The sequence below is a fragment of the Sapajus apella genome, unplaced genomic scaffold (genome assembly GCF_009761245.1).
Source record: "Sapajus apella isolate SASKATOON/1434 unplaced genomic scaffold, GSC_monkey_1.0 scaffold30, whole genome shotgun sequence".
Taxonomy (NCBI): domain Eukaryota; kingdom Metazoa; phylum Chordata; class Mammalia; order Primates; family Cebidae; genus Sapajus; species Sapajus apella.
In genome coordinates this window covers 21,235,928-21,250,360 of record NW_022436970.1, presented here as the reverse complement: position 1 = coordinate 21,250,360, position 14,433 = coordinate 21,235,928, and the positions used below count along the sequence as shown (strand labels likewise).

At 39.9% G+C, this 14,433-nt stretch overlaps 1 long non-coding RNA gene across 1 annotated transcript in view; it reads left to right on the top strand.

The window, feature by feature from the left end:
* Positions 1-6,078, top strand: part of LOC116561814 — a 40,365-nt gene extending 34,287 nt beyond the window's left edge. Inside the window, exon 2 of the long non-coding RNA XR_004273619.1 lies at positions 5,929-6,078. This is a non-coding gene — a long non-coding RNA (uncharacterized LOC116561814). The remainder of the gene's footprint in view (positions 1-5,928) is intronic.
* Positions 6,079-14,433: the final 8,355 nt, after the last annotated feature.

The following is a 14,433-nucleotide window of genomic DNA, read 5'->3' as shown; positions in this document are numbered from 1 at the left end:
AACTGGAGTAAAGGTGACTCTTGCTGTGTTTTAGCAAAGAGACTGGTGGCATTTTGCCCCTGCCCTAAAGATTTGTGGAACTTTGAACTTGAGAGAGACGATTTAAGGTATCTGGCAGAAGCCAGAAAAACATTCGAGAGGTGGCTTGGGTGCTGTTAAAGACATTCGGTTTTAAAAGGGAGAGCATAAAAGTTCAAAAAATTTTCAGCCTGATGATGTGATAGAAGAGAAAATCCAATTTTCTGAGGAGAAATTAAAGCCAGCTGCAGAAATTTGCATGAGTAATGAGGAACTAGATGTTAATCCCCAAGACAATGGGGAAAATATCTCCAGGGCATGTCAGAGACCTTTTTGGCAGCTACCCCAATCACTGGCCTGGAGTTCTAGAAGGAAAAAATGGTTTCCTGGGCAGGGCTCCCCTGCTGTGTGCAGCCTAGGGACTTGGTGCCCTGTATCCCAGCTACTCTAGTCATGGCTAAAAGGGACCAAGGTACAGCAAGAGCCATGGCTCCAGAGAGTGCCAAGTCTCAAGCCTTGGTAGCCTCCATGTGGTGTGGAACCTGGTTTAGACTTCTTCACAGAAGGCAAAAATTGAGGTTTGGGAACTTCTGCTTAGATTTCAGAGGATGTATGGAAATACCTGGATGCCCAGGCAGAAGTTTGCTGCAGGGGTAGGGCTCTCATGGAGAACCTCTGCTAGAGCAGCATGGAAGAGAAATGTGGGCTTGGAGCCCCCACACAGAGTCCCCAGTGGGATACTGCCTAGAGGAGCTGTGAGAAGAGGGCCACCATCCTTCCAGCCCCAGAATGGTAGATCCGAAAGCTTGCACCATGCACTTGGAAAAGCTGCAAGCACTCAATGCCAGCCCATGAAAGCAGCTGGGAGTGAGCCTGTACCCAGCAAAGTCACAGGGGCAGAGCTGCTCAAGAGCATGGGAGCCCACCTCTTGCATCAGCGTGACTTGGATGTGAGACATGGAGTCCAAGGAGTTCTTTTTGGAGCCTTAAGACTTGACTTTCCCACTGGATTTTGACTTTGGTTGGAGCCTTTAGCCCCTTTGTTTCGGTCCATTTCTCCCATTCAGAATGAGTGTATTTACCTAATGCCTGTACCCGCATTTGATCTAGAAAATAACTAACTGGCTTTTGATTTTACAGGCTCACAAACAGAAGGGACTTGCTTTGTCTCAGGTGAGACTTTGGACTGTGGACTCCAATGTTAATGGAATTAAATGAATTAAGACTTTGGGACACTGTTGGGAAGGCATAACTGGTTTTGAAATGTGAGGAAATGAGATTTGGTAGGGTCCAGGGACAGAAAGATGTGGTTTGGCTGTGCCCTCACAAAATCTCATCTTTGAATTGTAGCTCTCATAATACCCACATGTTGTGGGAGGGACCCAGTGGAAGATAATTGAGGCATGGGGCTGGTCTCCCCCATTCTGCTCTCATGGTTGTGAATAAATCTCACAAGATCTGATGGTTTCATAAAGGGAAACCACTTTTGCTTTGTTCTCATTCGTTTGCCGCTGTGTAAGAGGTGTTTTTCACCTTACACCGTGATTCTGAGGCCTCCCCAGACATGTGGAACTGTGAGTCCCTTGAACTTCTTTTTCTCTCTAAATTACCCAGTCTCAGGTATGTATTTATAGCACTGTGAAAATGGACTAATAAATTAAATTTGTGGTTACTTAAAATCAGATTCTTCTGTACTCTTGCATAGAAAATTTGATGATTAACCAATTTATTAAAGGAATTCAGTCTAGTTTTCTAGCCTACTAATAAAACTGCAATTTTTTGGATCTTTTTTTGCTCTTACAATGACACGTTTCAAGCTTTTTACAGTAAAAAGTACAAACAAAATTTGGATTCCTGTAAATATGTGATTCAACTCTTTATACAGATTACTCAAAAAATGTAGAGTTCCTTCAGTTTTGAAGCACACATACCAAAAAATGGTATACGGCTCAAAACTTTTAGCACTCCTCTATAAAGTATTCCCCACGCTGGCTCCACAGCTCAGGGGTTAGAGCATTGGGATTGTCAATGATTCCCCAAGTCTATACAAGCAGAATAACTAATTTCTTGCTTAATCAGTGGTGAGCACATAAACTAATATATTGTTAACCCAAGATTGTTAACCTGAGGTTTATCATGAATCATGGCAGTGGTAATTCCGGAGATGGAGGTGCTCTGTACCGATGCAATCTATTGCTGTACATGTTTAGTAAATATATCAGAAAAGAAAATTAGTTTGGCACGATTGGTCTTCATGGATCTTTCTGTCTAGTAATTCTAGGGATTGTGTTTTTTTCCCCCAGATGTGTATAAACGACTTGTTAATTTGATCAGTAACGTAGCTTGAGTCATCAGCTCTGTTCCCCTTTTGTACCCACACACCCTTTGTTTACTCCTCCAGCAGAGCTCCCATTTCTCGTTTCTCTGTGGCTCAGAGGTCTCCTCTCCACATGTAAAAATTATTTTGAAGTGTATTCATTTGGTGTTTGAGCTTTGGTTTTGTTTAAAACTTAGTCTGAAGTATTGAAAAGGAAAAACAATTGGTTCATTTGAACTCCTCACAATACATAGTGTTTCGGCACGTGTATATCTTGTATACAAAGTGTATACAAGGTGTAACACTTTGATCAGTTCTTCCTTCCGTGTATGATTTTGACATCTGACGGACATATTATTCACCCAACACACATTTATCAAATTAACATGGTAAAAATCTGGGAAAATATATTTATTTTAGAAATTTTACTTACTATAAACTCATAGTTTCAAATAGATCTCTCTCCCCACACCGTGTGTGTGTGTGTGTGTGTGCGCGTGTGTGTGTGTGTGTGTGTGTGTGGTTACTATAAGAAAATGTTCAAAAAAATTAGAAAGGATGATGCATATTTGAACAGTATGAACAACCAAATTGACCAGGGTGACATTGTTAGAGCAGTACACTTAACAGAGGTGGGATCAATGCACTTTTCATGAGCACATGCAATGTTCACAAAGATAAATATGGTTATCTTGGGCCATTAGCAAGACTCAAAAGTTTTAAAACTATTGGAGTTTTATAGATGATATTTTCTGATCATAATAAATTTAATTAGAAATCAGTAACATTAGAATATCTAAACATACTCAAAATTAGAGATTATGAAAAACCTATCTTCCCAACTGGGGCAGGGAAAAAGAAAAAAAGAAAAAAAAGAAAAACTTATCTAAATAACCAAAGAAGAAATCCAAGCAAAGAAAGGAAAACATACTTAAACAGAATGGTAAGCAAAATGCAACATATCAAAATTTGAGGGATGCAGTTAAAGCCGTGCTTAGAGGAAAATTGATAATTTTTAATTCTTGATTTAGGAAAAGTGCTTAAAATCAATTTTCTAAGATTGTAGCTTAAGTTAAAAAAAAGAGCAAATTGAATCCAAAGTATGTAGGAGAAAGAAAATAATAAAGAACAGGAATCAATACAATAATATATAAAACACAAATTCTTCAGAAAGTCAGCAAAATCTATAGTTAATTATCTGAAAAGATGAATACAGTTGGTAAATTTCTAGTACACCTAATACATCAAGAGAAAAAACATGGTGAGTGAGAGAAGGTGAGACACGAGAGAGTAAGTACTTTAAATTTCATTTGCATGAATTTCAGGAACAGGGAAAACAAACCTGCGGTGATAAAAATGGGAAGACTGGTTGTGTCTAAAGGTAAGAGATGGACTAGGAAGGGTCCAGGGGTGGAGAAAATGTTGTCTGTCTTGACAACAGCTTGGGTTAAGTGACTGTGTGCATTTGTTAAGATTCATTGAACTCTATGCTTAAGATGGTGTATTTCACTGTATGTAAATTCTACCTCAAAAAAATCACCACAAAACTATAAACTTATACTTAACTCTAAATATTGGGTTTTATTTTCCAGTGGCATGAGCTCACTATTCTGTAATACTTCCTTTACATGTTCATCTTGTACAAATGCGTAAATATATTGAAGGCAATGGTAGTCAGGTTTCTCAGTGTCAGAGAAGGCAGTTACAAATACGCAAAGGGGGAAAACTTGGCTAAAGCTTGTGGTGCTTCACTGGCACCTGAGGTATCAGTATAAACTCATAGTTTTAAATAGATAAATAAATTTCTTTTTCTCCCGTGTGTGTGTGTGTGTGTGCGTGTGCGCGCGCACACGCACGCATGCACGCGCGTGTGTGTGTAGGACACATGCATATGCCTCTGCATTTCTAGGTCTGTCTGCTAGAAAGGCCTAGAAGCAATGACATTCTCTTGCTTATTTCTTGGTTTCTAAGATCACTCTCCATTTAAATTAACCAGAGATCTTTGAGAAAAGTCTATGCCAGGGTTGGAACAGAGAAATACAAATTGAGTCTGAACATTCCATTGTGCCAGAAAGAAAGGAAGCCCTTAAGAATGATTTAAATATAAATATTTATCTCAGCTCCCACAACAGAATCACAGAGTCAGTTTGGAGGAGCTCCTACTGGCCAAATCTGAGGCAATTTGGCCGTGAAGCAGATAATGAGCTCAGTGGATCAAATAAGTTTCTGTAACTGTAATGTATGTACATACACACATGCATATATACTTCAATGCAACCACATTATCATACATCACATTTAAATACATAAATAGGAGAGGAGGGAAAGTCTCTTCCCTACAGTAGAATGCCATCTTATAAATGTAGAAAGGATAGTGAGTTAGAAAATTATCAGTGGATGTTAATTCTAGTGAGTGAAAATTTGATGAGAAGCAGAATATGCACATAGTAACCATCTCCCTACAAATGACTTATAGAGTATAAAGAAAAAACCAATAATATCAGAATGCTGAAACCTGGCAGAAATCAAAGGATCAAACTGACATAATTTATGCTGCAACAAAGGCATGGATTCCCAAACTTAGAGAGACACATTTTTTGGTATTTTTCCTATTTATTAATGATGAACAATCTGAATCTTATCATGAGGAAACACCAGATAAACCCCAATTGTGAGACTTTATGCAAATATCCAGCCTGTAATCTTCAAAACTTTCAAGGTTACAAAAGAAAGAAAGGCCGAGAAACTCTGTGTAATGGAGGCTAAAGAGGTTTGGCAATAAAATGCAAAGCGTGGTCCTGAATTGGACCCTGGACGGGAAAACGTTGTTATAAAAGACACAATTGGGGTAAGAATAACAATTTGAATATGAACTGTGGGTTATAGTATTGTATTCATTTGAAATTTCTAATTTTAATAATTGTAGTGTGTTTTTGTAAAAAAAAAAGAGGTCTTTGTTCTTAGGCAACATACACTGATGTATTTAGGAATAAAAAGCAAATTATTACCAATTCACTCTCAATTAATGTAGAAAAAATATGCACATATAAAAATATATAAATAATTGGTTAGTTGGGCTAAAGGATACGTGAAAGTTCCTTGTATTATTCTTGATACTATTCTATAGATTTGAATTTATATCAAAATCAAGATTAAAGACCCAGCTAATTATTATACTCCTTCGAGTTATTTCAGAATTAAAAACATCTCCCGATGCACATTCTCACTCCTTGCCACCTGCTTCAGTAGCGAGCTCTCACATCTTACCTGTTTCCCCAGAAACATCTGTTCTCCGGTTCCCTGGTCTCCATAATACCAGTGGGGTTGAAGTTAAGTTTCTAGTTTCAAAAATCAAACTGGGGTTATTCAAAGCCATGAGGATAGGATCAAATAACTTCTTTAATCATAACATTCTTGCCACAAAGCCTTTCTGTAACGGTTTCATTTTCCAGCCCTTTTATTGTATTAGGTCCTGCATGATTGTTTTAACTGCTCAGCTGCATATTGTCTGTCATATCTCTTAAAAATACTTTAAAGATATTTCATTCCGTCCAAGTCCTGCTACATCTAACCTTCCTTTAATTTCCCTGCAGGATATTGGGAAGCTTGAAGGGTGTTGGAAGACTAACCTTTCAGCAGGACCAATTTGAAATATTAATGCTGCATTCATCATTGTTCCTCGAGAAGAATTTGGCCAATATGTTTAACACAGCTGTTTTAAAATGAAGAATTTGCTTGTTTCCTCAAACTTAAGATTATTTTTTCCTTGAAAACTCTAAGATCATGAAAATCTTAGTATTAGGTACATGGACACACATGAAACACTCGAAATAGCTTCAGCCTGAAGAGTTGTGAAGGGTACAATTTTGAATGGGACATCCTTATAAAAAAATGATGAAGTTGATGTATCAGTCAGTTTTTTTTTTTTTTTTTTTTTTTTTTTGCTGTGGAAATGCTGCCTAAGAAACAACCCCCCCAAATCTTAGTAACTTGATGGGAGCTGGTTCTGAGTCTGTGGCTGTGGTTCTCTGTAGCTGTGTTCCAGGCTGCGGGGACATGACACACCTGCTCTCATTCCAGAGGGCAGGAGGAACATGTGTACTGGATCTCTCGTATCTCATTTTTTTTTTTTTTCATGGCAGAGTGTGGGAGCAAGAGAGTGGCAGTCACAGAGTGCAGTCACGGGCCAGGCTTCTGCTCAGCCTTGGAGCGTGAACTATTTGCTCATGCTCCACAGTTCAAAGCAGGTGACATTGCTAAGCCCAAAGTCAACTGGGTGGGACAGCAGGCCAGACGCGGGGGAGGATGAGGGACTGTGAGCAAAGCAGTTCAGATTTGAACTGCCCTTCCTTGTTCTCCCGCGGCACCCCACCTGGCAGTCCTTGGCACCTCACTGTCTAGGATTCAGACCTCAGTGCCTCCAGTCAGCTTGGCTCCACATTGGGATATTTCCATTTAGGTCTGACCTCCAACATCCATGTTCTGTGTGTCACCTATAGGTTGTTCCTGCTGTGACCCGCCACGTTTTCTTCCAAAATATGAGATCCCCCCAAAACAGGCTATACTTTAACAATCTAATATCTAAATCCTTTTAGAAGTTTAGATTTCCTAAAGATAACACTTGACGTTTCAGATAATCTACAAATACTTTACCAGCATACTCTTGAAAACTACGTTTGCCTTTGCTGTCTTACTTAAAGAGGTGATTCTATTGTATTGATCCATTCATTCTATCCTATTGACTCTATTGATGAGGCTGTATTAGTAGTAGGGTTCTACCAGAGAAATAGAACCAGTAAGACACACACACACACACACACACACACACACACACACACACACAGAGAGAGAGAGAGAGAGAGAGAGAGAGAGAGAGACAAGGAAAGAGATTTACTGTAAGGAATTAATTTATACAATAATAGGAGCTGCCTAGGCCAGTCTGGAATTTCTAGAATGAGCCAGAAGACTGGATACTCTCAGGCCAGAGCTAATGCTGCAGTCCACACATGGAGTTTTTTCTTCCCCAAGGAAATCTTGGTTTCATTCTTAGGTCTTCAACTGATTGGATGGGGCCCACCCAGACTATAATCTCTTTTACTTAAAGTCAATTGAGTGTAGGTGTTAATGTCATATGCAGATGTCTTCACAGCAAAACCAAGATGAGCATTTGATTAACAGGGTGTGTGTGTGGGAAGGCGCTGCAGCTCAGCCATGCTGGCACATAAAGCTGATCATCACCGGGGTTTTCTGGCACAGGGGAAGGAAGCGTCTCCAGGAACAGTCGATTCAGAGACAGGTGGGATGTAGAGCACTGTGGAAGTCACGTCTGTGGGCAGGGCAACTGAAACTCCTAGCAATGTAGTTTACTATTCTGGGAAGGAGAGGAACAATATGAAATGAAATTTCTCAGAAATGATAGTAGAAATATGGGAATTTGACCAAACGGTGGTGGTAAAGAAGGCCCAAAAAGACTTCAGAAGTGTTAGATTGGAAAATGCTATAAAAAGTCAGGTAGTTCCATGCAATGGCATGTCATTCTTTACAGCACTTTAAAAGTTGGTAGGTGCTGAGGTAGCTAGTCTGCAGTGAGGGTCACACAAGTGTCACCTCTCAGGTCCGTTTGAATTCTCTTACACATTCAACTAGCCTGGCTGTGTAACCGACAAAATGCAACACAACTGATCCTAGATCACGAGAAGCCTCAACGCTTCCACCTGTTTCTCATAGCACACGGGGGATGCTAGCTGCCTTGCGAAGGGTCTGACTACCCTTAGGCTGCCATGCTACGAGGAAGTTCAAGCTAGCCACATAGAGGGGCTGCACAGAAAGAGGAGAGAATGGTCCGGCCAGGCCCTGCTGTTCCAGCCACTCCAGATGAGATGCCAGGGATGTGAGTGAAGAATCCAGGTGGACATCTTACCCCATGTGGCTTCAAATGACCCATCCCAATTCAGTCTCTCTATGCAACCACGTAAGAGACCCCAAATGACAACTTCCCAGCTGAGCCCATGCAGCACATGGATCTGTGTGTGCTGATCCTAATAAATTATCATTTTAAGTTATGGGGGCCTGTGAAGCATCAATGGATACATTTAGATGCATTCATGAACATGCTCTAATCTGTCCTTCACAGCATCCTGAGAGCTGAGTGTGGTGGACATCATAGTTCCTTGTTTATGTGCATGGAAAGTGAGTGTCACAGAGATGTGTCCAAGAACACATAGAATTTTATTTGTTATTCTGGAGACTTCCATGTAAACAGTTTAGTACTAGAGCTTCTATAATATGGCACGATCCACATTCCAGGGAACATTTTGGAATCTAGTATTCGGGTTGTAGTAAATACAGAATGAAATATGGTCTGTTTTGTTAACCCAGAAGAAACGGTGATCTGTTTAAGAAATGTCAGAGGCGTCAAGTCTCAGGGCCTCCAGACAGATGGCGGGGTAGTCTATTGACTGGCATTTCTGCCATCACCCCCCGAATCATCAAAATTCCGAGTTCGCGGCAGCGTGCCTGCAACACTGAGGTTGCCTTCCTCCCTCTTGGCTACTTCTCAGCCACTGAGTGATTTGGTTGCTGAACTTTTTTTTCTTCAGACAAATTTTCACATGCAATTGTGATCACAGAATACTAGGAAGTAGGGCACTACTTCATAACAGCCTTTCTGGTTTACATACCTTTTTCAAGGCCCTGCTTGTTCTGTGCCTTCTGGCTCTCATAGAATGATTCACTTACATGTGATCGCCACACCACATTTTAAAGACCCCTTCTGTTCTCTACTTATTACTTTTTTCCTTAGGCACAGAGAGAATATTAATTAAAAAAAACGCTTAGTGCTAATCATTTATAGAGTCCTTTACCACCTCATTCAAGAATGAATAACATGTAATAAATATTCCCTTAACTGTACTAACTTTTAGAAAATAAACAACACTACATTTTTATTATTTAAAAATCCCAATACTATTGTTCTAAGATTAGTACTTCAATCAATTGAAATAAAACAAATCAAAGTCAGGATTTAACTGGATTTTATCACTGAATTAGAGGATAAAATGTAACCAAAGAAAGGAAACTATGTTGATATTTGTAGAAAAACAGTACAAGCTTCCAGAGATGTTTTAAAAGTACATTTAGCTGCCTCCTATTAAATTTTGTCCCCAAAGAATTGTTCAATTGTTAGGACCTTGGCAGTGCAGCACAGTTAGCAATGGCCAGCATTCAGTGGTGCTCAGTAACTTAAAACGGTTCAAAGGAACATTTGCCTTTTAGAAAGGTTTTCAGCAGCATGGGTTGAAATAACAAAAGCCCTTCAGGGTGAAATTCAGGATAATGGATGCCTTCACTTATCTAGAATTGTTTATTTTCTTAACTCTTCTGTTAATTAAGGTTTTGAGACACATCAGTGGTTTACAACTTTCCCTAGAAATTAGAATTACTTGATGTAAGCCCCAACCCAGATCAATTCAATGAAATATCTTTAAATCTATTGAAAGTTCTTGCTATGTTCTGAATATTTATGTTCCCCAAATTCATATAACAAAACTCTCACTCGCAGGGTGATGGTATTAGGAGGCAAGACCTTTGGGAGGTGATTTGGTCATGAAAGTAGAGCTTCATGGGTGGGATGGGTGCTCTTACACAAGAGACCCCAGAGAGCTGCCCCGTGCCTTCCACCACGCAAGGGCATGGTGAGAAAATGGCCATCTATGGACCAGGAGGCAGGCTCTCGGCAGACACCAAATCTATTGGCACCTTGATCTTGGACTTCCCACCTCCAGAACTCTGAGAAATACATTGTTTATAAGCCACCCAGACTATGATATTTGACTACAGCACATCAAACAGACTGGCATTTCTTTAGGTCTAGAAAAATAGAGTAGATATACCTTTTCTTATTTCTCTCACTAAATACAGCTAAAAATTGGTCAGTATATATACAACCACCAAGAAAAGACTCTGAAATATGGAGAATAGGAAACAAAGCAGTGAGAGACCTTGGGGCCCAAGGAGATGTACGACCGTGAGTCCCTAGGTTTTGTTTTGTTTTTTCTTTCCCTGGGGATGTAGGGTCATAAATCCCAGGCTAGATACTGGCAAAGATGGAAACCCAGAAATACCGATGGGTACAGACAAAAGAAGCTTCAACGAAAACCTAAGTTTCTCTCTAGCCAAAGCACCAGGAAAGGGGCAGCTTAGCAAGGCAGAACACTTTTAGCCAGTGATTTCTCTGCTCCATCTAATAGAGCAGAAAAATACTGTGGTCCCATCTCTACCCTCACCTGTCACCAAGGCCAAGTGGGGAGCCCAGATTCCCACCCTTGCCAGGCTGTAAGGAGGCTGTAGTTCCCCTGCTGGCTTGGTGGTGTCAGAATAGGATGTCCCATGGAGAGTTAGTGTTTCACCACTGAACAGCCATAATGAGCCTTCCCGAGCCCCGGGGAAGGTCATGGGTGAAAGTAACTCCTGCCCTCCCAGCCTGGAGGACATGAATGAAGGCCTGATGGGAAGTAGCACTCCTGTCTCCACCATGTGGTAAGAGCCCATCCTTTGGTGTCAACAGAGGCCAAGTGGGAAACCTGGATTTCCATCCCACCTAGCAGTCATGAGGTGGCGCTTCCTCTTCTGAAGGAGTGTCAGAGTAGGCCTGCTAAGATAGAGCATGCAGATAATAACCAGGGTCTCATAACATACTATCCTACATTTCATGTCCAGGTTGTAACACAAAAACCATTCATCATTGCAAGAACCGAGGAAATCTCACAGAGAAGGAGAAAAAGCAGACACTAACCCGGAGATGGCAGAGATGTTAGGATGGTTTACAAGGGCTTAAAAACAGCAAGAGAGACGCTTCAGGGAACAATTATGAGCATGTTTGAAGTACAGTCATGCATTGCTTAATGACAGGAACATGTTCTGAGAAATGTGTTGTTGGAAGAACAGCAGAAAGTACGCTTACACAAACCTAGGCTGTAAGGCATGGCCCATTGCTCCTGGGCTACAAACCTGCACATCAGGCTACTATACTGAATATTGTAGGCATTTGTAACACAATGGTAAGTACTTGTGTATCTAAACATATCTAAACGAGTACAGGAAAGCTATGGTATGATGGTCTTATGAGACTACCATTGTACATGCTGTCCATCATTGACTGAAGCATTGTTGTGCTTCACATGACTATTAAAAAGTCACACGTCTCAGCAATGCAATAGAAAGAGATGGGCGGAGAAAAGATTTTTAAAATATAACTACTGAAATAAACATCATCATAGACGGGGTCAGTAGGAGAAGGGAGAAGATAAAGGAAACAGTCATAGAACTGGAAATAAAACAGATATAATCCCATCTCAGTAACAGAAACTAGGTGAGAGACAAATTGAACAGAGCCTCAGATACATGTAGGGCTGTAACAAAAGTGCTAACATCTGTGTCACCAGTGTCTTGGATGGAGAGGAAAAGAGAGGGGCCTGACAAAGTGTTTGAAGAAATAATGGCTAAAATGTTTCCAAATTTGACAGAGACATAAAAGTACTAAGTTCAAGAAGCTGAGTGAACCCTAAACAGGATAAACTCAAAGAAATTTGTACCAAGACACAGCATAACAGCATCTACTGAAAACTAAATAAAAAAATCTTGAAGCAAACAGATACATCTTTTCTATAGGAGAAAACAATTCCAATGACAGCAGATTTCTTATCAAAAACCATGAAGACCAGAAGCTAATGGCACATCATTGTTTAAGGGCTGGAAGAAAATAACTATCAACTCAGAATTCTACAGTCAGCAAAAATATCTTTAGGAATGAAGAAATCAAAATCTTGTAAGATAAAGGAAATCTAAAAGAATTTGTTGTAGCATACTGACCCTAAAAGAATCACTAAATAAGTTTCCCAGAACAGAAAGGAGGTAATAAAAGAAGGAATCCTGAAACATCAGGAAGATAAAAAGAACAACGGAATGAACAAAAATATAGGTAAATACAATAGACTTTCCTCTTCTCTTGAATTTTCAAATTATGTTTGGTGGGTGAAGCAAAAGTAATAATCCTGCCTGATGTGGTTCTCAATCTATGTAGAGAAAATATTGGCGGAAATTATAAATGAGGGAGGGTGAAGGAACTTACAAGGAAGCATAGTTTGTGCGCTTCATTCACCACTACCCAACTGGTAAAATGAGGACACTGGGCGAGTGTGATAAATCATGCATGTGTAATATAACACCTAAACCAATCACTGAAAATTAGCTAAACGGCTACACTCAAAAACACTATGATAAATAAAAATGGAATTCTAAAAAATGTTCAGCTAATCCACAAGAAGGCAGAAAGAATAAAACAAGGAACCCAAAAAAATGGAAGAAACAAGCAGAAAATTAAAAAAAAACCCAAAGTGGTAGAATTAAGCCCTAACATACCAACAATGACATTAATTGTTAATAGCACACCCATTAAAAGACAAACACTGGAAAAGGGTGGGTTAAAAAACTGACCCAACCATATGTAAGGGTAATATGTTAAGTGAAAAAGGCCAATCTCAAAAGGTGACCCAGTGAAATGATTCCACTTATATTATACCTAAAAGTAACACAATTATGGAACTAGACAACAGTCAAGTGATGCTAAGGGTTAGGGATGGGGGTGACTATACAGGGGAGGCGTGGCAGACATTTCCGTGGTGAAACGGTAGTTCTGTGTCTTGATTTTGGCTGTGGTTACAGAATGTACAGGGATCAGAATGACATAAAACACTATGGCATAGAATTATTATGCACTGCACCAAAGTCAGTCTATTGTGTTTGATATTGCATTGTAATGTGTAACATTTTGGGGAATCTGGGTGAAGGGTCTGTGCGATTGCTTTATCTATCTTTAAACTTTCTGTGATTCTACAAAATATTTTTTTTTAATCAGGTGATTTTAATGAGTGCCACTGCTGTACACCGTTGTAATTTCAGCAGAGCGAACACCGAAGATTTTGGTGCAGAAATAAAGAACCTATGGTGATTTTCATTTCTTCACGCCAGCCTCTTCGTTCATGCTGGGGCTGATTCTTTCATTGGACTACATGAGAATGCCTCTGTAAAAGCGGTTCCCAGACTTAATGTTCACACTATAATCAGCTGCAGAAAATTAAAACAAATAAACAAGTATCAACAAAACATACGCATAGGCATCTCCCCTGGGGGTTCTGTGTAATTGGTCAAGTGTGTGCCTTGACACAGGGTTTTTTGTGCTGAGCCACAGCTCACTAACACCAGCACTGCACTGAACACAGTGGTACATTCATACTCATAAAGGCTGAAGAATCTTGGAAAGTTTTATTTATTTTGGTTGGTGGGATGTCAGATGTTGGTTAATTGTAACTCCTTTAAAAGTATTGTCTTGTTTTCTCTTTTAAGACTTTTATCTTTCTCTTTGGTTTTCTGCATATTGTCTATGATAACTTTGGATGCGGATTTCTTTTTAATTTATCCTGGAGGGGGTTAATTGGGTTTGTTGAATCTGTGGATTGATGTCTTGTATGGGATCTTGATATTTTTCTGATCACTTCAAATAGTGCCCCAACTACATTTCCTTTCTCCTTGCCTTCTGTGGGTCAATTCAATATTTCAGAAATTGTCAAATTATTCTAACCCTCAGTGACTCTAATTTTTTCTCTATAAATTTTTGGTCCATTTGCTTTCCGATTCATCCCTTAATGTTTCTCTCCTATGCGCTATCTCAAAAGGTTGCTCACTACTGCAGACTGCGAATTACAGACTTCTGTGACTTCTGGATAGGTTTGGCTATCTTTGGCAAATGAGAGACACTGACAGAAGGCTGACAGGTGAAAGCATGAAGGAAGGCAGGCTATTCACCTTCCTCAGGGCACAACTCTGGCAACAACTGCATTTGCCTCTTTGCCTCTAGCTCTTGCTGGAAAAATATGCTGTGCTTCCATTTTCTGTTGAGTTCTCATGGCCCATGGACTCAGTAATTCCACGTCTTTCCTTTGATCTCCTATCCTGGAGGAAAGCTGCTGGCTTCCTATTATTAATCTCTGGGGGAGGGGGGGTCTCACAATCTCCTTAAATTCCTTTAAAAGATATTTAAG